Source organism: Camelus ferus, chromosome 24 (genome assembly GCF_009834535.1).
Source record: "Camelus ferus isolate YT-003-E chromosome 24, BCGSAC_Cfer_1.0, whole genome shotgun sequence".
NCBI classification, from domain to species: Eukaryota; Metazoa; Chordata; class Mammalia; order Artiodactyla; family Camelidae; genus Camelus; species Camelus ferus.
In genome coordinates this window covers 230,645-251,892 of record NC_045719.1, presented here as the reverse complement: position 1 = coordinate 251,892, position 21,248 = coordinate 230,645, and the positions used below count along the sequence as shown (strand labels likewise).

The following is a 21,248-nucleotide window of genomic DNA, read 5'->3' as shown; positions in this document are numbered from 1 at the left end:
TGGTGTACTAGAACTGGTCTCTCAGATATCCCGTGATGTGCAATCCAGAGAAGCACTGCAGGAACAGTAAAATCCTAAGAGAAAACAGCATTTAAAGAGTCATTTAGGTAGAGGAGTCAGCTGTCTTCTGGAATAGATTCTTTCAACTGACATACTATATGGGTTTGTTTGTTCTAGAAAAAAACTGAGAAATAAATGAAAGGTTTAATAAAAATTTTATCATAAGGCCTGAGACTGACGTCTCAGACTTTTTCTAGAATTCAGTGTTTATTGAAATGAATAAATCAGTGAACAAAATAGATCAGGGGTGGCTATGTGATTCAATTCAGTTCCAAAATTAACAAATAAGCAAAATCAGGCCTGAGGCTCTATGTTCAAATGATTAGAAAAATATAAATTCTCTCTCTTCTTTCTCTCTTTCTCTTTCTTTCTTTTCTTTCTTTCTTTCTCTCTTCTCTTTCTCTTCTTCTTTCTTTTCTTTCTTTCTTTTTTTCCTTTCTCTCTTTCCTATTTGTTGTTCTTTTATTTCTTTATTTCCTTTTTTTTTTCTTTTGAACCAAGAAAATGTGAGCCTAAGTGCTTGGGTCACCATATGAAAACAGAAAAAGGAAATGGAGAGAAGCCAAAACTTGGTATCACTTGAACTCCTGGATCAAACTGATTCTGAAGCCTGCCCCTAAGCTTTTTAAGACTGTTACTCTTCTGCATAATGCAATTTAGATTTGGTTTCTCTTGTTTGTGAACAGAGAAGTAAATATTTGTGAGGAAATTTATTTTCTCTCATCTGACTTTAAATCAGGTGACACCATTCCATGAATGAAATGCACACCTTTGCTCAAGTTATATTAGTAGGAGATAATTAATTCTCACTTTTTGAGAAAGTCCCTGTGAGCAACATTGTTTTAACTCCTTAGAGAAACTATTTGATCTATCTGGAGAGTTTTCTAATTTACCTCACATTTGCATACGTACAACCATTGAATGGGGTTTTTAAAAAATTCAGCATTTGAATTTTATGTGTCTCTCTCTCTCTTCTGAAAGTCTGATTTAAGAAAATAGAGCATGATAAAACAAATAATAATCTGAGGTTCATAATTTTTATACAGGACTGATCTTATCCCAGTTAATTGACAGTAGCTATGGGCAGTACTAAAGTGAATTCAGGATAGCAATGATGGACAAATGCATGAAGATCATTACACTGAAACAAAGTAAGTTTAAATAATTTAAAATATTATTATTAGATCAACAAGACCTAGTTTCTTTCATTTCTTAAACCTATGGACTGTTTGTCAGTAAGTTAACTTTTGTACCCCCATCAGAAGGACTGTTTGTTTAAATAAATCCCTCCCCAAAATTTATTTAGGGGTAAAAAAGAGAAACAGCCAACTAATGAGATCCAGTTGTGTGAATTTTCAACTGCCCTGGTGGAGTCAGTCTCGTGCAGACGTAAGTGCTTAGGAAACCCATGTCCAGACACTCTGGTTAATGGTGGACTTGCTCTGCAATTGGTTTAACTCCCCTTGGCTCTTCTTTCCCCATCTATAATGGGTGACACATCCCACACTGAGTCCACTTTGACTTTAAATTATAAAACCATGGCCAAAGCTCTTTGCAAAAATAAGTGTTCTGTATGTGATTCATAATCAATAATGATGTTAACCTCTACAGAGTCTCCTAAAATAATTATGCTTATAAGACTCCAAATCAGGTACAGCTGGCTTGAATTCATTTTTAAACTCACATTAAGTTAGAAGTATTTGATCAAGTAAACCCAGCTTAAAAGCAACAGACCAAGCTGCAGAGAGATGGAGTACCTTGTTATAAAGAGAACAAGTTAAAAGAGTCAGAAGGCTGGGGTTTTTTTTTTTTTTTTTTTGTAATTTGTAATACATAACACAGGTCATCTCCCAAAGCAGGGAAGTAATTCCTTGTTAGAGAGAGAGAGAGTTGGTAAGCCAGATGGGGAACACCCTTTGGAAGGACAAGAAACAATGGTCATTGTTTCCATTATTGAGGGTATTTTCTTCGCCAGAAACTAGCTAAGTTACGCGTATGCGTTTTCTCGATTGTTCCATATAACAACTTTAAATGTGTATTTTTAAATTCCATATTTTATCAAAAAGGAAACTGAAATTTCAAGAGGTTAATTAGCTTTGCCAGAGTTACAAATTAGTTAGTGACAGAATAGGTAGTTATACCAAGCTCGGTGAGTTGCCAGAAATCACAATACGTCACAAGAAGCACCGTATTCTTCATTTACTAGGTCTTCTGTACCTAAAAGCAACAATTTTGATCACACTTGAGATAAGTAACATAATCGAAGTATTTCATAGACTAACGTTTTCTTTATCTTTTTTTGTGGGGGAGGGAGTTCATTCCACTAACCATCTTTCCTATAATGAAGAGAGAAAAATGACCATCAGAATCAGGAAAAAGGAAATTTTTTTCACAAATCCTAATTACACCAAAATGTGGTTGAAGACTGCTGTAAGATTCCAAGGAAGCTCAAAAATAGTGAGTACTGATATAAGAGTCAGAACTTCCAACTGTCAGTGACAGAACCCCAATGTAATTAGCTAAAGCTAAATAATAAAAAGGTTGGGCAGATTTATTGGATGCTAAAACTGGTAACTCCAAGGGCAGGTATAGCTTCAGCACAGCTGGAAGCCATAACCAGAATGATCATAAAGCCTTTCCCTTTCTTCCCAAGCACACCCACCCATCTTTCAGTCTGGCTTCCCTTCGTGTATGTCTCACCCTTTTGATGGGACTATGACTACCAACATTTTCGGGATCACAAAGGCAACATAACAGGTGCAGTAGAATGAAGTTCATTTTCCCTTCTTGTAGCTATGGATCAGTTTCAGATAAGGGGTATGAGCGACTTGCTTGGAACATGTGTCCAAACTATGGACCCATCAATGCCACCAACAGGTGGAGTCCGGGGAGGTACAGGCCACCAACACGTGTTCTTTTCTGATATTAAATGAGAAGAAAGGATACAGAGAAGGCAAAGTGACAAACATTCGTTATAGAAGCTGCTGTTTTCCTATGTGCCATATATAAATAATATCCTGCTCTTCCTCACACGCAGCCAGTGAGGTGGTATTATTAGCCTATTTCAGAAAAATCGAGGATCAGAGATCTTAAGCATTTGGTCCATGTTAATATAATAAGTGTCATCTTCAACACATGCACATGCCCTAAGCCACAATCAAGTATGCCTTTGCGAAAGACTGATGTCCGCTTACTATCAAAGACTCACATTTGTTTCTTCCTCTTTGCCAAAGCTATGAAGATATGATAAGCTGTGCTGAATACCTAGAATTTGGGAAAAATCCTCCATTTCCTTTAAGTATGACCTAAGATTTACAAAACTTTTTGCCTAGCCAGCCTAACTGTAAGGAGGTGGAAACTGGGTCTGCCTAGAGCTACATAAACTGCAATGGAAATCTCTTTGCTCCTTTATTATCACGTAGGGAAAGTTTATACTGTTCAGCATTCCTGTTTCTACTTTCCTTACCAACCTGATTGAGGCTGATTAAATTAGACATATTGGCTTTTAAGCTTAAAAAAAAAGCAGCAGCAGCTCATTTATAGGAAGGCAGAGATTAAAATAAAGGGTATAGTGTAGATGTTTCTTCAAAACTTTTCTACCCCTCTTTGACCCAGGGATAAAGACATCATATGATATTAGATTAGCAAGCATAGGAACCCTCTGAAGTAGAAACAGTAAACATGATGGATTTAGTCCCCTGGCTATGGATGGTTCTCCAGATATTTATTGTAGGAAAGCAGAGAATAAAAGGGACAAGGTTCTGTCCCCCTAGAGAACTTCATTTTTACAGCTCCAGGCTATTTGACTCAGGGCAGGACTGGGTGAAGTTCCTCTTAATGCTTACTTCCCAACATGGAAGACAATGGAATATTTATTGTTCAGTTCTAAATTTCCTTATGTTTTTGTTGTGTTTTACATGTTGTCCTTTCAAATGTTTTTGTTCTAAGTTTTCTTTAAAAATTGCCCTTTAGGCTCTAACATTCACCATCTTTGGCTGATTTGTAAAGGGTGGGCATAATTATTAGGGCAAGATATTATAGGGCATATATTAAATTAGTCGAGTTTCAATAACAATTCCCAGAGATGCTTATATGCAAGTTCTCCTATAAGTTCACAGAACCAAAGACAATACTGTAGTCAATACAGGATATTATTGTTAGGTTTACTAAGGGTGTAGGCAATGGATGACGTCTCCCTGACTTCTAAGATTATTTCATTTCAGGAGATTTAGTCAAGTCATCCCGACCAATGTATATTAAAGTCTACTAAAAACTGAGCAGTGTTTTTGGAAGTCTGGGAGCCACTGGGGAAAGATATGTGACTGTCCAACTGCCATGTCCAAGTGCCATTTGCATTCTATATCAACAATAACCTGTGGTGGGTAATAGTCACATTCTCATCCAACTGTGTCTCTAGAACCTGAAATTCCCAAAGGCATTTAAAGTTCTACAATTCCAAGCTGAGATATTTAGAAGCACCACAACATCTTAATTTTGCAAAAGTATTATTTTTCAGACAAATTCAGAGTATGCAGTTTCTAGAAGGAGATCTTGTAGGACAGGAGGAATATCTACAGGTCTCGATGTAGAACCATGTGACAGGTGGTTTAACACCCAGCTACCAGGTGGAATCCTAATCATGCCATTACTGACTGAGTAGCTCATTATCTGATGGTTTTGGTTTCCTTTGCTTCTGGGAGGCATGAACCCTTAAAGTGTTGCTCTCAGTACCTGCCATACTTCAGATGAGACCAAGGACTCAGCTGGGTAATGAATATGCTGAGAAATACTTTTTTTTCTAGTCTCCAAATACCAGGTATTAATTTAAAGGGATGGTATCATATTGTCCTTTATGCTTTCACAGTTAATCTCAGAGTTAAGGACGCTGTGTAAAAAAAAAAGATTAAATTGCCTACATGAGGATTACACAAGGATTAGAATGAGTATTAATAGTTTCAGCTCCTCTTTTCACCAAAACCTTAGTAAGACCTTTTAGTATTCATCCTTGAAGGATTCCCTGCACTTGAATAAATTGTTGGTTTTGACAAGTACAATATCCTAGTCAAAAAATTATTAACATTCAGTAACTTTATGCCAATGGAAAAATTAAACCTCCAAATTTAATGACACATTAAAAATAAGGAAACAGTGTTTGCTTAAGAGGTTACACCACTTTCTTCTTGGAACCAATTTAGAATAATACTTAAGAGAATGAAATCCACTTGAAAAATAGTTTCTTCTTATTTTTCTCATAAGATGTTATTTTTGAATGCATTTATTTTATTATTTCCTTTTTTGTTTTGTTTTGTTTTTAAGTCTGTTCAATTGAAGTATGATTAAGATATTAAACCAAGTAGAGTATGAGTTAGTACCAGTAAATAAAAGAATGAAGATAGTCTTTAGAAAATAATTTAAAAGTTATTATAATTATCTGCTGATCTCACTTGCAAGCTATTGCAAAAACCTCAGGATGATACTGATGACTATCTGTCTATCCATCTATCTATCTCTTAGGAACATTTAAATTTATTCCAGTTCTCATTGCCACTTGAAATATAATTGACAAATTTTTTTCTGAGAAATGGTACAGATACTGCGATGGGAAGGCAACAAGAGAAATAAACACAACGGGGTTTTTCTGAGGCTTTGTTAGCAGTATAAATCCTCCTGCTAAAATCTTGCTTGGAGACAGTCCCAGTCACCGTACTTCAGGAAGTATCATCATTGTTGTCAAAGAAGTTTAGCCTACTTCAACCAAAACAAGGTCAGGCTTCAAATTCATATTATGGAAGAGAAAAAAAAAAAAAAGATTGAGAGAAGTTAGCTTATTCTCACTGGATAAGTGAAGAATCCCTAATGATCTAACCTCAGTTTAAAATGTCACATCTAAGTTGATGAACATTCATTCAAACAGCATCCCACACATAAAGTAATAGATCCACACAAAAGGGAACATAACCTTGAAGTTAGGGCTTTAGTCATTTTTTTTTTTTAATGAATGGTAAATGCTGTACTCCAAACCTCTCTGAATGGGAAGCAGAGATGTCAAAACGAGAGCTATTAAAATAGGATTTACCGAGCAAAGACACTAAAGGAAGAATAACTTTTGGAAGCTGCAGCGGCAATACTGGGGATGACTTTTGGATCAGTCATGGGAGATTAGAGTTGGCATGCACCTGTGCTCAACACCCGCCTAACTGGCCAGGTACCTTTACTGAGCAGAACCTGTCTTCTATGACTGTCAGCCTCCCAATCCCCACATGGTCTCTTGTATCCAGAAGATGCTAACAAATGTGTATTTACTGATGAATGGGCTTAACTTTAAATGTATCACAGGACAATGTTTAGTGTTCAATTCGAGTGGAATGTCTAATAAATACCTGCTTTAAGATGTTTCATGAGTATTATTCTGATAAACTATCACAGTAGCAGTGTACAAGTTTGTAGAGTTTTCCCCTAGATTGCTTCATTTGAATCCACTACTGCTTATAAAATAGGCAAGGGAGCTGTTTTTCATTCTGTTAGACAGAGGGGAGAAAAATGAGATTTTAGGTCTTAAATAACTACCCCAATTTACATAGCTAGTCAAGGGCCAATAAGTAGCTTTGTGATGGAAGAGGAAGCAGACCAGAGCACGTTGGTTATCAGTCTCTAAGTAGTGGGTTTGGTGCTAGAAATGCATGGTACAACTAATCCTCATAAAAGTGATGAAGGGAGAGCTAAGAGAGCCAATTTTAATACTCAGTTAAGCAAGCAATTTAAAGATTTTACCATCTTTCATTCATTCAGCCCCTCATTCATTTGTTTTCAGTAATACAGTAAATTAAAGTGGAATTACCATCCAGTTCCAAAACTAGAATATTTCCCATCACATGATGTACTCTTTCCCTATCTCACATCCTCAAGATCTCATCTTCCCTAGAAATTACCACTGCATTGAAGTTTGTGTGATATACAAACATATATCATATGTTTATATATATATTGCAATATGCATTTATCATACACACATGCATATACACAGATCTAAACTGAGCAAAATTTTAGAAAAACAATAAAATTCATTTTTTCTTTAGTTTTTTAAAATTTTATTATTAGTCCAAATTTTGTTACTACAGGTTTTTCCTTTTTTTTTTTTTTTTTTTTATTGCAGTTTGTCTATTTCCACTGACGTAAAAGATTCCATTGTGGGGATATGTCACATTCTTTAAAAAATCTGTTTTTCCATTGAAAATCATTTATTGATTCATTATTATGACTATAAATACTATGAACTTTTCTGGAAATGCGTTTATGTACATGAGCTACAATTCATCTTGAGTGTGTACATAGCTCTGGACTTGGCAAGTCATAGGTTATGTGAATCTTCCAACTGTGTAACACAGTGCTGAATTGTTTTCTGAAGCAGCTGTACTGATTTGGCATTTTGACCAACAATGTTTAAAACAGCCCCTTGACCATGGGTAATATCAGGCTTCTTAGCTTTCTCCAATCAAATGATTGTGGAATGGTTTCTCATCATGTCCTCAGCGTGCACTTTCTTGGTTACCAGAGATTGATATTTATTCATATGGCTATTAAATACATGTTCAAGTCTACTATGGTTGACCTTTCCTTTATTGATATGTGGAAATCCGTCCGACCAGCACAAATCAGCACGGAGAGTTACCTGAGGGGATACAAGGCTAAGGTGGAGCACACATACAGTTAAGAGGGTGTTTGTGACTAGCTGAATTTTTTTTTCAGACTGCGAAGACTGGAAGGTTAGAAATGACATGTCTATTTTGAATCAACATAATTCATATTCTTCAGCTTTTACCTGACAAAGAAAATGTACCTTATTTTTCCCTATGCAACTCCAAATCCAAACAAAGAGTTGCAGAGGTGTCAACTTTCATTTCATTTAAGTGTTTCAGTATTTATTTTTTCAAAGAACAAGAGAGCAGTTTTCAAAAGATCGTGTGCTGACTGAGTTAGATGGAATAGTAAGCAGATAAAGAACTAATTTGTTTTTATACATAGACAGGCCTCCTTCAACCAATTACTGTAGAATGGAATAATAAAATTTATTAAAATATCATCATTACAAAACTAATAATTATTATCAGTAAAATATGGCAGAAGCGTACCAATTTCTGGGCCAAGGCCTTAAGAGATGTAGTTTCCATGTCTTATCTTTCAGAATCCTCACTGTAAGAGCTGTAAGCTGTAGTGTGTGTCCAAGCTATCTTAAAAAGACTTCGTGGGAGAGGAGCCTTGAGGCTACAGAGAGAGAGAGAGAGAGAAGCTTAGTGGAATTGAGCCTTTCAGCCTTGCTAAGATCCCGAAGGTGGGTGTGAAGCTGTATTGGACCCATCAGACTCCCCTAGTCATCAACTGGATACAACCAGCTGACCCTTGTTGATGTCACACGGAGCCCAATAATTGCCCACCCTGCATCAGTTGCTTCCCTACAAAATTATAAACTGCATTAAAAGGTAGTTGTTCTAACCACTTAATCCTCAGGGTATTTTGTTAAAGTAATGGATAATTGAGCTGATAGATATGACTAATTTCATTACTTTAAGAATTAACCTTTAAGAATTAGGATATTATCAATTCAAGGTTAGTAAATTTCAAAAAGCAAATATGATATCGGAGGAAATGAAAATATAAAACTTTATTTCAGAATCATACCCTTTACTGAGGAAGTCCCTAGCCTGATGTAGTCACATAGATAAAGCCACAAGGGCAGTGTAACATGATATTCTTGTGTCTTCACCATCCTGATAAGTGAGCTAGATGTGTTTCCTTTAAAGTCACGGTATTCTAAACCATTGTCCCAAATCTTTGGATTTTGCAAACATACACTGTTACGTCAAATGTGAATTGACTCTGTTATAAATTTGTCATAGCTGTCTGCTGAGATTTTGAATCCTTGTAGATTTAAAACCTATCTTATAAACAGATCCCTGAATCCCTGATCATCTATAGAGTTTCTAGAGATGAAGACTGGCAGCTTCTCCTGCATTCCTCCTCCACTTCTCCTCCAGCTCCTCCTCCTCCTTCCCCTCCTTCTCTTTTCCTTTCTATATGTCTTGATCTCTAATCTCCTAATTCCACTGAATTAGTTCTGATGGGTCAGTTTACCATCCTCCTGGGGAATATTTCACACAGATGTGAGATACTGTTCTTTTTATTATTATTGTTTAAAATTGAAATTATTCCTGAAAAGCATTTTATGTGCTTTCAGACTCTAATGAAAGTTTGATGTGGTAAAGATTTTACATGAGCAAGGCTGCCCTTCCGGTGCATTTCCATCCCTCTCCAGGGATCTCCATTCCAGAAAACTCAATTTTTCACTTAGTTTTGCCAAGAAATTGCTCTTGAATATAAACATGAATGGCAAATGGCCTTTCCCTTAGGATAGTTCACCAGGTTATTAGGAAGATGGATATTTAAAGATAAAATTAAATTAAACAAGGTAAGAATGAGTATAGCAAGCAAAGACATCATATGAAGCTAACGCATAACACACACCCAGGTCTGAATTGCACTGTCTCAGCCTGCACAGTGTGCTTTATGTCAACAATGTTATCTTTTTTTTAATTGACTTATAGTCAGTTTACAATATTGTGTCAATTTCTGGTGTACAACACAATTCTTCAGTCATACATGAATATACATATATTCATTTTCATATTCTTTTTCACTGTGAAATACTACAAGATCTTGAATATGTTTCCCTGTGCTATACAGTATAAACTTGTTTATCTATTCTATATGTACCTGTCAGTATCTATAAATCTTGAAATCCTAGTCTGTCCCTTCCCTCCACTTCCCTCCAGGCACCACAAATTTGTATTCTATGTCTGTGAGTCTGTTTCTGTTTTACATTTAAATTCATGTGTCATCTTCCTTTTCTTTTGTATTTTTTTAGAGTCCACATATGAGTGATATCATATGGTATTTTTCTTTCTCTTTCTGGCTAACTTCACTCAGAATGACATTCTCCAGGGACATCCATGTTGCTGCGAAGGGTATTATGTTGTCATTTTTATGGCTGAATAGTATTCCATTTTATAAATATACCACAGCTTCTTTATCCAGTCATCTGTCGCTGGACAGTTAGGTTCTTCCATGTCCTGGCTATTGTATATCTTGCTGCTACGAACATTGGGGTCAACAGTGTTATCTTGTTGAGGTCAGGATGCCATTTCTGTACAGAGGAGAAATTTGTGGACAGATGACTGAAACTTTCCTATTGGCTTATCTCAGTCTCATTTTCATGTTTTCCTGTCTGATTAGCAGGAGTAGATGGAGTTTTTTTGTGAAGTTGGATGCTTATAAAATTGGGGGATTCTTCTTAAGAGAAAGGACAAACAATTTTTGAATGTGAAATTCATGTTGAAAATGAGAATCTGTTTAAAGCAAAATAAGTTACAGAGAATTAGTGCAGCTTTTGAGCTTCTGATCCCATTGGCAGTCTACCATAAATACATCAAAGGACTTGCCAGCTGCACTGCGTCATTCTTGCCCTCCTAGAATACCTGGTGACTCCTGCAATTCTCCCCACTCTCAGGGGCTGTGCTGGGGGCAAGGGTACTAGTTTCATGGTAAAGCTTCCTCTGTTGATTTTTGACACATTTTCTTAATGTCCACTTAATTTCCATATACTTTTTCTGTCAAAATTTATTTTTTATCTGTCCTACCTTCATTCTACAAACTTCTATCGAGTTTATTAAATGTTTTAAGTACAGTAGTCAATGCTGTGGTCAAAGTTACTTCTGACACACCACCTGCTCTCAGGAAGCTTACAGTCTAAGGAGAACTGTCATGGAAGCTAAAAGTTACAGTATAATGTGTGCTACAGGAGAAATATGCTATGGACATTAGACTGAGAACACAAAGGAAACAATGGACAACACCTCTAGGCAAACATAAGGACTTTGTAGAGGTGATGAAGCCTCCACTGAACTGTGAAAGATGGGGAGGATCTGGGTGGGCAGAGAAGAGGACAGGTGTTTGGGGCAGAGCCCTGCTCAGATATAGAGGAGTGATTGAAAGCACAGAAGCCCAACATAATAGTTGGTACAAACAGTTACCTAACATGACCAGGATGAAGTATGTGAAGGGCCTTAGATCTCATAATGGCAAACTGCGGGGCCACCCTAAGGTGCCTGCACCTACTGCATGAGAAGCCTGGAAATGCTAATGTCTTGTAAACAGAAGCTCCGCATAATGGCAGCCTTGGCAGGGATAGGGCGGGGGAGTTTGTGAGAGGAGGTTTGAGGAAGGAAGCGGAAGGACCAGTTAAAAGACTGTTTTGTTGTCACAGTTTTGGTTGCAGTCAGTTTTGCTGCTGCTGCTTGACTTATGACAAATGAACCTTTAAAGGAAGGGGAATAATTTACTGGGAGATGTGGCTCTTTGAATGCAATATCAGATGGTTTTAAAACTATTCCTTGATTCTAAGTAGAGCAAAATCATCTCTATTTTATCTTCTGATTAATGCTCAAAAGTGACAGAAAACTACCTGCAAACAAAACCCAGACGTGAAAAAGTTATTCGTTGTAATGTTTTTCCTGAAAGAAAATTATTAAAAATTTGTGAAAGTGATCATACCCCGATGTCCATGAGGCTTAAATGATTGGGAACATATGGTCAGACTGAAATGTGATGGTGACCTCTAGTTGCCCAATGTACATTGGGTTAATTTTCATTCTTTGTGCCAAGGAACCAGGTAGGTTAAAAGGACTGGATGTCAGTAGGAGAGAAGGAGTTGGGGAAAGACCAAGGGCAAGAAGGATCATGGGTGGATGGGAGCTCAAAAGAAGTATCCAGGACCATTACACAATAAGGATTTAATGGCTTAAATAGAAGGCATAATAGGTGATTGAGGAGAGACATCAGACACCAAAAGAGCAGAGGAACATGATGTTAGAAGAATGCTGGAGAAGGCAAAGTTTCCATCATTTAAAAAGTGGGAGAAGCTCCATTATCTGAAAGGTGGGCAAACGCCAGTAAGCCTTTGCACGTCCGGTGATGAAATACGTGGCTGTGAAGGATAGATCGCACTTGGTTTCCCATCACGTGCTTTTTAAACATATATTCTGTGCCAACTTGTTATCACTAGGCCCCTTAAATGATGCCACAAACCCAAGGAAGCACATATTGAAGTTATGTTTAAATCCTCTGAGATTTATTAGACTAATGTCTAAAATTGATCAAGAGAACTCCACTTCCATCCTCACTGATTTCTGGTTTATCACAAATCACAGCTCCAAACAATTACTTTAAGATTAGACACTGATTCTGTATAACCCATCTCTGATGATGATTTGTGCACACATCCTTCTCCTTGACCTTAGTGCTTTCCTTTGGAAAGGCTTCGAACACTTAATCTTTCCTTCCTCCTACATTCTGCTCCAGCCCTACTGGACTGACCACCAGGTAAAGGCAACACAAACACTGCACAGGGAGGAACTTAGATAGGGTGAGAAGATAGGAGAAAAGCAGAGACATTTTCAGAAAGAAAGAATAAACAAGATGGTTCTTGCACCCAATATAACTTGCACTTAAGTAGAGAATATGTATAAAGAACACTAGACAATATAAAAATGGCAATAACTGAAAATTTCGAGTGTTTTCTGAACTCTGACCTAGTATGTTGAAGCTGTGGTAGGAAGGGCAGCTTTTGGCTCACAGAAGCACTGAACACATTTTCTGTGGGAGAAGGCTGGGTGGGGACGGACATGGCTAAGTGCTTTTCTAGCAGTGTGGTTGCAAGTCGAACACATTCTTCAGTCTAAAGGAGAACGTGCGCTCTGTGCCCATTGTTTCTCATATAAGACATTAGAGCGTGTTGTGTTACATGAATAAAGGAAAAGATGATTTCAAGGCCTGCAGCTTATTCTGTTACTTTCAGTAAACCATTCAACTGTTCTGAAGCTCAGATGTTTTATCTAAAGAAATGAAAACATCCTAATTATTAGAATAAAATGTATTGAGATCATGTATGTTAATATGTAGGAGGGTTGAATAATATATGAACAAGTAGGCCTTATCTTCCTGTCAAAATAGCATATTTACAACTAACTGGTGTATTATTCACTTCGGGTTAAAGCTTTGTCCGTATTGAGAGAGAGACATGTTATGATGTCTCTTTTAGGCCAACTAAACTGAGACCTAACCTGACTCTGACTCTGTGAGGCGTGGCTATGCCGCTAAGTTGGACAGCGGACTGTGCAGGGCTGTGGTGGTACAACGGTATCTGAAATGCTGTGTATGCACTGGGTTGGCTGTTTTATCCTGTCCTACTTTACAGCAACTGAGATGACCGGCACCTACGTTTCTGCACGATATTTTAGATGCCATCCTTTAAAAATGTTTCTATTTGTGACAGGCAATACTTAGCATTTATCTTCCTCTTGTCAGAGTATTTCCAATTATATTTTAGAAAATTCTTTAATTTACTCATTCAATTAAGTATGCAGCCATTATAAAGCAGTTTTCCCTAGATGAAGCATTTGGATAATTGGCTGCCTCAAAAGTCAATATAGAACCACATGTTAACAACGAGTATCTGTGAAAGACAGGATTGTGGACAATATTGTCACTTTGTGTGTGGTTGTCTGTGTGTGTGTGAATTCTGTTTCTTTAAACTATTTTTAAAAGAAGATAGTATAATATTAAGTGGATTTGATTAATTGAATAAAAATAAAATAAGTTTCTTAAGTATTCTTATTTAACAATATTCTATATGGAGAAGGAATGAGATAGCCATTGAAATATTCTTTTCTGGTATGCATGGTATTTGCCTAAAACATGCCTATTATGTTTGATTCAGCTTTACGAAGAAAAGGAATGAATTTGTTGAGATACTTACTCCAGAGGAGGAAATGGAAAATATGTGTAGTTTACTACCCATAACACTAGCTAATGTTTATTGAGCATTGATCATACCAGGGGTTTTACATCTATTATCTTATTTTATTTTCATAAGGTCTCATAGAACAGATGGGCTTCAGCAGCCCTGCTATAGGACTAAAGTTTAGATACCCACCAAGCTGAACTTGGCAGATTCTCTGGGCATGTGTATCCAGGATCTAGAGGTCCAGCAGAGGAGAATTTTACTGATTTGGCTGCATGTATAAATAAATATAAACAAATCTAGCTTCACTTCTCAATCTTTCCCTACACCTGACTCTCAAATCTGTTTCTGAATTATTTCAGAACATAAGCCACTTTATCTTTAAAAATATAATTTAAATCACATCAACCTCCTGTTTAAAACAATATTCCACTGAAATTAGAATAAAGCCCACGCTCCGTCACATTGCCCACAAGCCTGTGCCGCGTATGTTTCCTTACTGCCTCCCTGACCTTGACGAGGACTCTTCTCTTTCTTGCCATAACAGCCTTGTTTTAAGTGTGCACTGCTCACTGCTGTTTCAGGACCTTTACAATGGATATTCTCGCTTCCTGTTCTTACCCGGCACCTTTATCACTGCTCACTGTTTTTGACCATTCAGTTCTTTGTTTAAATATCATCTCCACAGAGAGGGTGTAAGATCACCCATTCCATATAATCTTAACCAAAGCAAACTTTCTTCCCTCCACCTTAATGCTCTCTATCCCCCATACTGTTAATTTCTTTTCTTTTTAGTACTTATCATTATTTAAAATTATTTTATATATTTGTTCATGTTTATCATTTGTCTTTCCCAGCTTAAGCAGGCCAGGGGTTTTACCCATCTTATTATTGACTCTCTCATCAGGACCTAGAACTGTGTTTGAAATGAAACAAACAAATCTACAACATATTAATGAATGAATAGATAAAATTGATGTGACATCAAATAATATATTCAGAAATATCTTCATTCTTGGACTCACATGGCCTTAATACTGTGAAAGATCTAAAAAGACTCACCTGCTTTAGAAAGCTTTCTCAGTTAGATGCTTCATATCACATGTTTATTAAGCTTATGTCTCAGTTTGCCCAGGAGTAGGAAGTGCATTAACTCCCAGTGTAAACCATAACATAAATAATCACCTTGAGGTGGTTCTGGCTGCTAGAAAATTCTTCCTAAGATTGAGGTGAAAAGTGTGTGCCTTTTTAGCCTAAAGTCATGTGTGAGACTACCCACTGGGACCATGGAAGTCTTAAGACCTCAGTTATTGATAAGCACTGTAATATACATTGTGAATCTTATCATCTGCAGGACAAGACATCATAAGTACATTTAACTGATTTTTTTTATAAGATGTCCTTTTATTGTTTTATATATATATTCCTTTCTGGACATCTCTCATTTTGACTATATGTCTTCTACATTGTGGGACATGAAATTTGTGGTAAACATAATTGATTGTCCTGTCGCCTGCGGGTAAATGTTTAACCACTGACTCTCCTAGTCCTGACGTGAATGTTGGTTAACATGCTGGTTTATTTTAGTGAATAAGATGAAACTGACACAGTAAAGACCTAAGTCTTTGTTCTTTCATCAGCATCATGGCTCAATGTAGCTTAAACGTGCACTACAGTATCTTAACACATAATTCCTGATAGCTTAAGGGGATACCTGATAATACTGGTTGAGTTTGTGGCTGGTTTTCAGGCATATGGAAGACACAGGGCTAGCCAAACTCGATCCCCAATCAAGTCTACAACACCCACAGCTTCTCAGTAGGAAGGAGAGCCTGAGTGTGGAGTCTAGGCATGGGTAGCTTGCTTAATTCCAAAGTCTCAGCCTTGGCAAGTAGCCTGGACTATGGACAAGCATTGACCTTATTTTTTTCCTTTTTTTAAACTTAAGAAAATAGTTCACACAATACTTTCCCAGCAATGCATCCCATCCTGATTGAGACAGAAAAATCACGGCTCTTTTGAAGTTTTCTTCTAGGCAGGTTTCCTTTCCTGTTAGAAACAAAGAAACAACACAAATTTAATTTTAAAGAAGATGTGTCCAAAATTCTCCTTTAGGAATGAGGAAGTCCTATGTTCCAGTTCTACAGCAATGCAGTCTCATTCTTGAGAATGTGAGCTTTCACTGCAGTCCTGGATTTTAGTCCCAGCTCTGTCACTTGGCCAACTGCTTAACCTTTCAGAGGCTCAATTCCTTCGTGTTTAAAATGGAAAACTAAAATTCAGCTATATTTTATAGCTGAATCTGCAATTAATGTCTTCTTTGTTTCCTAGCAAAGAGCAAAAAAAAAAAAAAGGGAAAGGGGAGAAGAAGGGAGCCCAGACAGCAACTGAATGGAATCCTGCACACCTACTTCGCCAGAGGGAGGTGCTATCATGAAACTATACAGGGTCCTAGTTAATGCTAATAAGCACATCCTGTTGGATTGATTTCTTGTTTATTAGCCAAAGATAATTCTTGCATTTTAAACTAGAAGTGTACTACAACTGTCATTAGCCTTGTCAAACTGCTAAATTTGAAAAATGCTAGTACAATTTTCATTTCAAAAATCACAATATTTCCTTGATCCTTCCCAACATCCTTTCTCTTTACTGCTGCTTGCTGAAGGGCATATTACCTTTTAAATTCTGCATCTTTGTTTCATAACGCACCCTCATTTGCATTCCTAAAATCCGATGTTTCTTTCATAGAACACAGTATCCTAATTAAAATATTAAAAGATGCTTTTTGAATGAAGAGAATTTACACTGCCATAAAAAATGCTCAGAGTGATGCAGGATGTTTCCTTTTTATATTTCAATGACTCTTTCTCTCTAAATTATTTCTAGTTATGTAGTTAACCCTCTCAGCCTTCAGGGTGTATTAAAACTGTGGAAGAGGAACAGGCAGCAAAAAGAATTGAAGCAAAAGAGTTGACGTCATAGTAAAATTCTGAAAAAAAATCAATGTATTTATTTTCTAATTAACTCCCACCAAGGTGTCTTATTTTCTTGATTGATTGTTTCATTTGACCTCCTTCAATTTTCAGGGCAGGACTAAGCACATCTTGGGTTTGCAGCTCAGCAGCTCATTGTTTTACTGTTTGTGGAAATCCAATCCCTTGTTTCATTTGACTTTCTTTCCTTTCTTGATCTCCATTCTCATCCCACTCACTTTTACTGAGATGTTTGAAACCCTTACAATTTTCTTTTAAATATCTTTTGTAATTATACGTACTTTAAGTTAACTAAATGATGCCTTATTCTATTTCCTACTCTCTTAACTCAACACTATGATTCTGAGGTCTGGATATTATTGCTGAATGTATCTGTATATTCTAGATATATTTGTCAAACATTTGTAGACATTTTTTCTATTCTGTATTTTACAATTATCTCTATTGTGTCATTTTATAAAAATAAATTTGGTGTTTTTTTAAGTCCAAATTATCCTTTGTCTTCCTTATATGCTTAGTACTTCCTTATATGGGTAGACCTCTGGGTCTTCTCACCTAAAAGTTGTGTAGCCTCAGCCAATCAGATATTTTCTATTTTCCTCTTCCTTGCTCTTTATTCTTGATCCTATAAAAATTTCTTGCCTTCTGCCCATTTTGCAGTTCTCTGCAATATGACAGTCCACTTCATGAAGTGTTAAATAAAATTTGTTTATATCATTTAAATTTCTTCTTTAATGATTTTAACAGTTGAATGAAGTAAAAAGAAATAAATTTAGTTTAATGTGAATCTACTGTATATTATAGACTTTACCTAGAACATTTAAATGATTTCACCAAGAATTATCTTGTTAAATTTGAAAGAAATTCCAAGTCTGAGTGGAAAAGTAAAACTTCTTCTGAGGTCTAGAATCTGATAATGCCAATTGAAATAAATAAGAAGAGAGAGCAAATCAAAAGTACCTGTGGGAAAAAATATCTTTCTTGGTAGATTCTTCAATTTATTTGGAAAAGGGTCAGGCAAAATATTAACCGTAGTAGTATGTGTGTTTAATTTTGAGGTTTCAGATTCATTCAAAACCATAGGAATTTACAAGTAAGAAAAGGAGGAAAATACGTAATTCTTTTGATAATTAAAAATTTATGAAACAAAGTCAAGAAAAATACATAATTAGGCCTTCTAAACCAACTGAAGAAGTTTAATTCATTATACTTCCTCAGATCTAGAGCAACTTCTTATAAATCTGATATGAAATCAAAGAAAAATAATAATATATTCCTTTATACTCTTATACTCCTTCTTATATTCCCTTTTTGGTTTATCTTAAACATTTACTTAGGGAACCAGACCAGAATAAGGAAGCACTTCCATTTCCCAAGTCATAAGTATCTTGTAAAATGCATACTTGGAAATAGATCCCCACTAAATTACACTTGTTAAATGAATGAGTAAGTAAATAAAGGCCATCGAAGTCTACTATCGGAACTAGATAAAGACTAGAGAAGTAGTCTGTCATTTTTTTTAAATTGCCCTAAGAATTTGAGAATACACAGACCCACAAGAAAATACATTCTTCCTCAGTTGAGTAATTAAATCAGGTTATGTATGTATGTAAACCAACAGCTACCTTGTCTGTGCTACATTCGAGCTCCGTTTTTCCGCTGATTTTGGCGCCGCAATCTCGGAGCAGTGGCTGCTTGGGAGGCGGCGGGGGAAGCGGCGGCTTGGGCGGCTCGAGCGGCTTGGGCGGCGAGCGGCTTGGGCGGCTTGGGCGGCTTGAGCGGTTTGGCAGTGGAAGCCTCCACCTGAGTGGGGAGCAGCACCGAACAAGGAGGGTGGGGCCAGGAGCCTGGGGGAGTCCAGGGGGCCCGCCTGAGCCACCCCTGCAACCTGGCCAGAGCCCCAGGCAGTGTTCAGCCTGCTGTTTCCCTGCTGTGATGGGGAATCAGCAAGCCTCTGCACAGGCTCTTCAAGAGCAGGGACTCAGTTTCTTACAGTGCTCCAGCAAGCCTGCTGGTTTTCACCCCAGCTGAGGGGGCTCCTCCTCCCAGTGCTGAACCCCGTGCCTGGGTGCCTGACGCGTGTTTCAGACCATGACGTAAGGCGCGGGTGGTTGTCAGGGCTGGAGCACTGCTAGGACCTCACGCTGTCTGCGCACGGATGCCCACAGCTCCTAGTGTGTGTGGCTGGTGGAGGGCCTTGTGGGGAGTGGTTGTAAGTCTGTTTGGCACAGATGGGGCTTGTTGTGATTACTCCTCACAAAGATGGTCACAAGGACAGGACATGCCGTCTGATTTTCCAAGGGCTTGAATACAATGCGTGATGTTCCCCAGCTGCCTAGTGTGAGCAGCATGACTGCAGGTGCTCTGGGTCCAGGAATGCAAACTCCAGTTATGCTCTTGGGAACCAAAGGAGCAGATCCTAAAGGGGCATATTTACCATAAATTCTCTTACACGTGTCAGTCATGGGGAAACACCAGATTAAGAAATGGATGCTGCCTGAGTTTAGTGTTGAATTATTATAAAATGTAAGGAACCTACAAGATTCTGGGTAAAAATTAGTGCAGTGACAAGTGGAAGTGATCCAAGGAGTACATACTGTAAGAAACAGAGTCCTGAATTTAATCATCTTGTCTGATTTTCTCAGTGGGTAGTAAATAATTAGGGTTTTGACTAATGTTGTTTTGATTAAACTATAGAATGTGGTCAGTTGTGAAGTGTGAAAGTCTAAGGATGTTTGTAAGAAGTTATTTGTGATGATACAGTTTTGGGGATTAATGATTGCTGGGATGGATGAAATCGGCTGGCTGTGTGTGCTGGTGGGAGAAGAGACATTGATGCAAGTGGAGGCACTAACAGAGAGGAAGGCTAGTGAAAAGTGAAGGCTAGTGTCAGTTGATTCAGGAAGAGTGAGCTGATAAGGCTGGTTAATAGGACATAAGGTTTAGTGTTAATTCAGAGGATATAATTTTGGTAATCATGTTAATTGTATTACTATAAGTTTGGAATAATGAGTTTTAGCCTTGGAGAAGGTTAAGATTTTGTACATAATCAGTACCACAGGCGCTGGATCCCACAGCTGTTAGTGACGGTCCCGGTGCAGCCGCACAGGCGGGGAGCACTGATGGCAGGTGTTATGCCAGCTCACGTAGAATGGGTGCTGAGCGTGGTGACAGCGGCTGTAATGAAAAATGATGATATTGTGCCATCTGAGCATAGTAATTGGGATATTAAGTGTGATTTATATATTAGTATCCATATAGGATACTGTAAATGCAAAGAGGATAGTAATATAGACTAATGCCATTTGATAATTATGAAGTTAATTACAGTTTTATGAGTCAAAATGTTTTGTTTAAAGTAATTATCATACGTTCATTCTAATCCTTTTAAATTCATTCATAGGCTAACCTTATGGCTACTAGTAATGCGATTACAGTTTGTGCCATGAAGAGTTTAGTTTTTAGGTTACTCTTCTGAAATGCTCAGGGTAGGGGTAGGAGGAGGGCAACTTCTAGGTCAAATATAGGAAAGTAGTGACAACTGAGAGTAAGTAAATGGAGAAGGTGGGCGTGCTGGCCCTATAGAGTCACATCCACATGTGTGTGGGCTTGATTTTTCTGGACACTGACTAGAGGAGGTCAGAGTGCGGTCAGGACAAGCTGTGAGTCTGGTAGTGTATTGGTGAGTGACGTCAGTGTAAGCTTTATTGTTTCTCCAGTTACAGGAAAAGCTGTAGATTGGAAGTCAGTTGTTCTACTTAATACTAAAAGAATAAAATGCTCATCAATAGATAGCGATCTGTAGGAACAATCAAACTTTCTACAAAATGCATTATCAGGCCACTGACTGAAATCCAAAATAACGAGATGTATAGGGAAATTTTAGTTGGGACAGAAAGCACAGAACGAGAAAAGTAGAGCCAATATTTTGTGTAGTCAGGGGAAGCTTTTAACCATGAAAACTACTGAGCCAAAAACTCCATCTGAAATTGAATTTTATATTCTTCTCACACTTGCAATAATATAAGTTCTTAGAGGAACTGTAATGAATCAAACTTGAAGTATTGTTTATGATTTCTTTCTGTTAGATGATGGTGAGCGCAAGTGAGGGGAACTTCAGAGGCTCATAGAGCTGAAGTATTAAGAAGTTATTATGTGTGTTGTTAGGTGGTGTGAGCACATATCTTTATCTTTTTCTGATCAGAAGGTAGATGGTCATTTTAGGATCTATGTGCATTTGCCTGTGGTGTGTGTGTGTGGTGTGTGTGTTGTGTGTGTGTGGTTGTGTGGTGTGTGTGTGTGTGTGTGGTGAGAGTTGGTCGTGGGGAGAAGCACTGTGAACT

General features: G+C 37.5%; 1 long non-coding RNA gene across 1 annotated transcript; it reads left to right on the top strand.

Moving 5' to 3' along the window:
* The first annotated feature begins 12,857 nt into the window (after positions 1-12,857).
* LOC116659493 lies at positions 12,858-19,897 on the top strand. The gene is made up of 3 exons (XR_004314857.1): positions 12,858-12,868; positions 17,777-17,781; positions 19,478-19,897. It is a non-coding gene; the product is annotated as an uncharacterized LOC116659493 (long non-coding RNA).
* Positions 19,898-21,248: the final 1,351 nt, after the last annotated feature.